The sequence below is a fragment of the Protopterus annectens genome, chromosome 8.part0 (genome assembly GCF_019279795.1).
Source record: "Protopterus annectens isolate FY-2018-M chromosome 8.part0, PAN1.0, whole genome shotgun sequence".
NCBI lineage: Eukaryota > Metazoa > Chordata > Ceratodontiformes > Protopteridae > Protopterus > Protopterus annectens.
The window spans coordinates 1,365,172,062-1,365,178,061 of record NC_056741.1 but is presented as its reverse complement, the minus strand read 5'-3'; positions in this window follow the sequence as shown (position 1 = coordinate 1,365,178,061).

Below are 6,000 nucleotides of genomic sequence, written 5' to 3'. Positions count from 1 at the left end.
CCTTAACGTTGATAGAATAGTGTCTAGGAACATTTTAGCAGAAAAGAGAGCTTCAAGTTAAACTACACATTGTTCCACAACTAGATGTTCCCCCACTAGAGCATGTTTCCCACATGATGAAGTTCAGAAGGAATTCCCACCTGATTCTAAACAAAAATGCATTACTAGGGAAAAGTCATGAGAATAGACCAGGTACTCAAGGGGATGTTCTACACCACTGCTATGCTTCAGCAGAGAGGAGAAGAAAAAAAATGGCATTACAAGCGGTGACAGGAATTCCAAACTCATTACCAGAGCTGCCAGGTACTAGTAAATAGACAAATCTAAAAGGACTGAAAAGTAAAACGAGACAAAAAAAATTAAGATCCAATACAAGAGCAGGCAAGAAATAAATACATGTCCCTTATCTAGGATACTCACAGGAGAGGTATCTTAAAGGGCCTACAATTCTTGCTATACACTGCTGAGTATCAGAGGAGGGAGGAACCACTGTGGCATGGAAAGGAAAGAAACAAAGGGCTGAGACCTAAATCTTTGCAAACACAACCATCAAGTGTCAACAGGGCAGCTGGGAAACAAGAGCTGTTAACCAGAGTCTGAAAATAAATTAAAATAAGGAAGGAAAAGAGGGAACCAACAGCATATATAGTGAGATGCCCAATTACGTGTAACCTCTGGTAAAAATGAGCACTAGAAAATAAATGAAGGTCCATGGGGAGAGGAGGAATCACTGCAATACCTTGAAGTGAACTGCAAGAAGGGATAGCACTACATGAAAGGAAAGGGAAAGGCTCTTTAGCCCCAAAGAACATCAATGTCAACAGGAAAGTAGAGGTCAAAACCAATCCCAAAGAATATACATGCAGAAGAAAGAGGGGCGATACTAATGAGCATTATCAGACATAAGTGCATTAGGATAGAAAAATCTATATTAGCTAAGGGAATTATAAACTGGAAAAAGAAAAAAAAAACAGTTGACCCAATAAATAACTGCCTTGTAAATTTTTCTTTACAAAATAGCTTTAATTGCAAACTAAAATCTGGAGCAAGAAGGGGTTTGAGAAAAGAAATCTGACAGAAAAATCAAAGGAAAAAAAAACATACTTCATAACAGCATAAAAAGAAGTAGGAGAGAGGAAGGGATGACTAAGTATGCATCTACTCTGACAAGGAAAGTATTTAGTTAAAAGGGACTAGGGTGACCTGGGAAAGTTTAATGAGCAAGGATATGTACTTGTTGGTCTTAGTCCTACAGGTGAAGGATATGAAACCACCAACAGCAAATCTACTCCTAAAGTGAATATGCTCACACAACTGTACTAAGTCCAGTGTAAGAAGCACTATTCACAGTATTATTCACAATGCTTGAGATGAGCATTAAAACATTATATTCCCTGTCCACAGACACAATGCAGAGGAATGAACACACACTGCAAGACTGCAGTGGCAAACCTTACTATATTCTATAATAAATGGCTAGCATATAGTCAGTTTCAGTGGTGCAACAGGTAGCACATTCGCCTTTGGTGGAGAGGTTGTGGGTTCTTTTCTTACATCGGCTAGATGGATTACTGACAATGCAGTTCAACATAAGGGAGATACTGCACTCCTGAGTGAGTTGTCCCTCAGATGCGACATTAAACTGAGACACCATATGCCTGAGTTGGTGGTAGAGCAAATGGATGCAAAAGATCCCAGGGTACCTATTGAAAAGAATAGTTTATTTCTATAACATGCCATTTACATAACTTTACAATTTCAGTATTTGCACATGACAGTTAAAATATTTGCAATATTTATATTTTAAATATGTACAATATACACCTACAATTACATAACTTCTACGAAATCCACCAAAATGCAAAGCTTAATTTATTTCATTAAGCCCTCAACCTTTTATCCACAACCACAATCTTATCCTTTCCAAAGTGTCCACAAGACTCCATCCTTTATTAAACAAAATGTCATTCATATTTCCCCCGTGACCCAAAACATTTTATCAATTATTTCCTCCATACCATCATATCCTTTCCCATAATATCCATGAAAAACTACATTCATGTTCCAGACTTTCTCCATCCTTTCACATCCTAAAAATATGCTGTACTGTTTCTCTTTGATTACTATATATATATAGATAGATAGATAGATAGATAGATAGATAGACAGCCTATAAGACATTCTCACTTTTACAGAATTTGTTATTATACAATGACTGGCCATTAACATTCCAAAACAAGCACACTGATTGGTCAGCCCAACAAATTTGCCCATTGTAAATCAAGCATATATCAATGGAATAAAGTCTGGTCACCTGGACTTTCTTCCATTAATATATGCTGCTGTTCACACTGCTTATTTAGAAATATTACAATTCTCCATTATCTACTCACATTTAAACCACTTGGTTTATTGCATGCAAATTGAAGAAAGTGAATTCACAGCTACTCAGCAGTAGTTACAAATATAGTGCAGGTACCATATTTCTACTCACATCTCTCAGAAGTTGTCCAAATGTTTGCTGCCCACAACTTAGTTACAGTAACATATTGTGAACAGCCAAGGCTAGAAATGACAAAACACTTCGTTACAAACAGAGTAGTGAATACTGAGGATCACAATTAAAAAAACATCTAAAACCTGGAGACTTCAAACAAACAAGAGAGATGGGAGAAAGACAAATACAAGGAAAATCAGGTACATTATACAGAACTAGACACACATACCTGGTTATCCTTATATTTTTTCTCTCTCTCTCATTTTTTTGAAATCTCTGGATTTCATTTCTTTAATTGATAAACAAAAAAAGCAATGGAGACCTTCCTTTCTCTGCTGTTTTCTTTACATAGCACTGATGTACTGAATAAGAGTAACAACTAAAGTTCCATACTGCATACGCAATACAGCAGGAAAGCACCAGGATACCAGGGGGAAAAACGTGGAACAGTAGCACGATGCCCTTATACAAGGACATTATTTAAGAAAAGTAACTAAATTTTTTCTAAAATATTGTCATTGTATAATAGCAACACCCACAGTTGGGTGTGGGTAATGCTGAATTTACCCACGGTTGGCTTTGTTTCATCAGTCGGTTATTGTCCTCGTGACCAAACCACGCCAACTGTTGGTAAATCCAGCACTGCCCACACACAGCCGTGGGTTATTGCTATAATAGATAATGTCCATAAAAAATACTTACACATCTTAATACAAAAATCTTGACCAGCTTTTCCTTATAGCCTCAGCTACCTCATTTTCAAATCCTTCTGAAGGATTAATATAATAATTGCACATCACTTTATCATACCATACATTCCTATTTTTTCTAATTCTTCATTATTTAATGTCCATAATACATTTTTCCGGTATTTTTTAACCTCTGCATTAACAAGTCCCCCCCTTTTCCTGCTTTCACATTGTCCCAAAATACCCCATATTTAAATCTAAAAATATTTGCAATCAAGCTATTTTTTTCTATCCTTCTACATCTCAACACCTAGTATAAATGCAATGATAATTCAGAAAAACGAGGCCAGCACGAAAAAAAGAGTGGAAATAACTTGATTTATTGTGGCAACACCAAAATCAGATCGGTTTTGGCATAACTGCCTTCCTCAATGATAACTCAAACTGTGCAACAAAGCACATATAACTTACGTTACCTCGACGACTGTTGGATTGTATGGCGAGCAGATAAAAGTTATTTGTTGGAATTTGTTCAATATCTCAATGAAAATAAATGGGGCATAGAGTTCACAATGAATTGTGATTCCAAGCAAATTAACTTTTTAGATGTTACGGTTGTTAGGAATGCTGATGATACTCTTAGCTCACATGTATTTCGGAAATACCACCAATATAACAATTTATTGTTTGCTACTAGCCTATATCCATGACGCATAATCAAAAACATGCCTAAGTCTCAATTTATGTGTATTAAACGCATTTGTTCTACCAGCATGATTTAACTTGTAGGTTTCAAGAAAGGGGCTACGGATATGGCAATATTATATCTGCCAGTAATTGGGTTTCTAAACAGGACAGATCAGATTTGTTGAAATATAGAATAAAAAGCAATCAGAATAACAATACTATCAGATTTGTCACTACATATGGGCGTAATGTTAATGTCATCAGGGATATTATTAACTGCAATTGGAACATTTTATTAGCGAATAATGAACTTAGTGAGGTCCTTACTCCTAGCTGCCTGTTTTCCTATTGGAGGGGGCAGACTCTGGGGTCCTGTTTCAGTCACTACAAATATCATGGAGGTATGCATTCTTCACATCAACAATTGACGCGTATTGGGGCTAGATTGTTGGGTTCATTTTATTGTGGTCATTGCTCTTCTTGTAAATTTATGCTTAAATCAAAAAATTATCTAGTAGAAACACCAGTAAGGTTTATGATATAATTTTTTTTGCTAATTGATGTACAGACTGGCTGATATATCTAGCAACTTACTCTTGCTCAGCCTTTTATGTCAGGCAAATGTCCTGCCCACTACATATACAAATGTGTGAACATTTTAGTAATATTCAAAATAAAAGGTTATCTAGTGCTCTCTATAAACATACTATGGTACACAGTTCGGCAAGATTTAATTTTGTGGTGATATAGATAAAATCCAGGGAGATAGGACAAATACGTTAGGATGACATGCTCTATTAAATAAAAAGGAAAGGAGTGGGATTATAAAGTTAGGTGGGTTATTCGCCCTTGGTCTTAATGACCATTTATGATTAGTAACAAGCTTGTTTGTGCAATGACTAATTGTTAATTATGTGCAATTAACCTAATGTGTGTGTGTATATATATATATGCTTTGTTGCACAGTTTGAGTTATCACTGAGAAAGGCAGTTATGCCGAAACTGCTCTGATTTTGGTGTTGCCACAATAAATCAAGTTATTTCCGCTCTTTTTTGGTGCTGGCCTCGTTTTGCTGAATTATGTTGTGCTGTTTGGCTGGATGCACCAGCCATACTTGTGAGACTCATTTTAGGGATGATAAATGCAGTGATGCCATATAGACAATAGGCTGTATTAAGCCTTATCATCCTTTCTCTTCTTCCAAGTACAGAATCCACCCCACCCCTTTTACTAGGATCAGTCTTGATCCCCATATGACACTAAATGCTAACTGCATTATCTCAGTTTCTTTTTCTATTGAGCACACATATATACAATTTGTATGTAACCTAACCTAAGATAAAATTAATCAAACATTTAGGTTATCATTTAAAAAGGTGCATCAGAAAGTTGTTTTCCTTTTCCATCACTGCCTCCCACTGTTTCTTTACTTCTTCCTCTTTATCAGACACTATTCCAAGTAATTCAATTTTTTGATCAGAAAAGCAAATACCTTCACCTAAACCCTTACATTTCTCTTTAACTGTAATCCAACTTTCTTTAAAGTTTCACCTAATTATATCACATTTTTTTTCATCCAAAACCCACTTTTTGCAATAACTAGATCATCAGCATGTGATAAAAGAATCTCAATACAATTAGATAATCTATATGCCCCCCCCCACTCAAAATACCACTCTTACACAAACAGCATGCATCACTAAAGAATATAATACACTGCTCATAGGGCAGTCCTGTCTTATACCTCTCTTCACACACATCTGCTTAGTAAACCATCCATTGACTAGTACTCTACCCCTATTATTCTATGTCATCTTTAATAAGCTCATATTGCAACAAATTTTCTATAGAATGCCCAGAGGAAATGGAAAACAAGGGATGTGCCCTCTGTTTGGAAGAAAATGAGCTAAGAGAAAAGTTGCTTGATTTAATAGACATAATTAGATATATTAAGATCAATGAAAGAAACAGACTGCAGAATGTCAATAAAACCCCAAAAAGTCAGAAGTCTGATAAAACAAATGAACGCAGTAATTAGAACTGTTCATAGAGATCCATGCACTATAACAGAAGTAAACAGGATACATTATTGTGCAGTTAAATTAATAACTGATAATGTACTACCA